The 1,202-nt window shown below is 35.8% G+C and overlaps 1 non-coding gene across 1 annotated transcript; it reads right to left on the reverse strand.

The window, feature by feature from the left end:
- Positions 1 to 357: 357 nt before the first annotated feature.
- On the reverse strand, positions 358 to 521 carry LOC111726709. The gene has a single exon (XR_002774419.1). It is a non-coding gene; the product is annotated as a U1 spliceosomal RNA (small nuclear RNA).
- Positions 522 to 1,202: the final 681 nt, after the last annotated feature.

Raw genomic sequence — 1,202 nt, forward strand, 5'->3', positions numbered from 1 at the left:
CTGGAGAACTGCATTTCTAAAAGTGGAGTGACTCCAAGGGGTTTTATCGATTTATTCCCTTACCCATTTCCATATGTGTTGACTGATCTCTCTTACTCAACTCTCTGCTCCAAAATTACCAGCATGGTGCTTCCAGACTATGGATCTTAGAGCATTGGGAGGCCATTGATTTATGAAGGCATGTCTAAAAATCCATATGCAGCTAACCATTGTCTCTAATCAGTATAAATGATTCGTCATACAAACAATTTTTCAAATGTAGGGGAAAACCTGTTGTGATTAAAATAAATTTATTTTTTAAAAATTACAGCATTCATAGTACTTTTTAAATTGATTTTCTTTTTTTATATTATATTTAAGGGGGAAGCATGAATGCAGTCCCCCACTACCACAAATTATGCAGTTGAGTTTCCCACATTTGGGGAAATTGCAGAGGTCAGCACATCCAGAGCGCAATGGATGAGCCTCACCCTGGGAAAACCACCTTCGTGATCATGGTATCTCCCCTGCCAGGTAAGTATATATTCTATTTTCTTAATGTCAGATTTTAAAAGCAGTTACTCTCATGTAATTGTATTAAAATATCTCAAATCACATGTAGTTACGAATAGCCACCAATTATTTAATGATTACTATATTTTAGAAATTCTATTAGATGCTTAATCATTCTCATTTAATTTTCACAGTAACCCTTTGTAAAATTAGTAAATCTCAGATTATTTGGTACAATATTAAATACAGAAAGTTTATTCCCCCAAAGTCATTCTTCACAAAAAGTGAGGCTAGAATTCTAAAGTAGGACCAATCCTGTTAATCTAAGGCAGGACCAGTTCAACCTCTATGCAAAATACAATATAGCCATCGGGAGGCTGGAGTCACTCACCCCCAGTAGTGCCAACTGTTAACTATCCAGCAATTTTGCAAGCTGGTTGTTAAAATCTTATAATTTGAACTTGGCTATGGAATATTTTCACCATGGAAATTAGCAAGCATGACAAACAAACAGTTTCCTAACCCCACCCCACCACTACCACAGAAAGGTGGTTCACCAGCATACCACTGAATATAACTAAAGATGTCGAGAATTATTCCATTTCACTTTGGCTCAAATGGGTCTTAATAATTTGTCTCCTCAAGAGTCAAAGACATATTTGAAAAGTAAGGAAAATTTTTCTGTTGTATTAATTCCAACATCCTCCCTC

This window comes from Otolemur garnettii, unplaced genomic scaffold (assembly GCF_000181295.1).
Source record: "Otolemur garnettii isolate 467f Iridium unplaced genomic scaffold, OtoGar3 scaffold00076, whole genome shotgun sequence".
Classification (NCBI taxonomy): domain Eukaryota; kingdom Metazoa; phylum Chordata; class Mammalia; order Primates; family Galagidae; genus Otolemur; species Otolemur garnettii.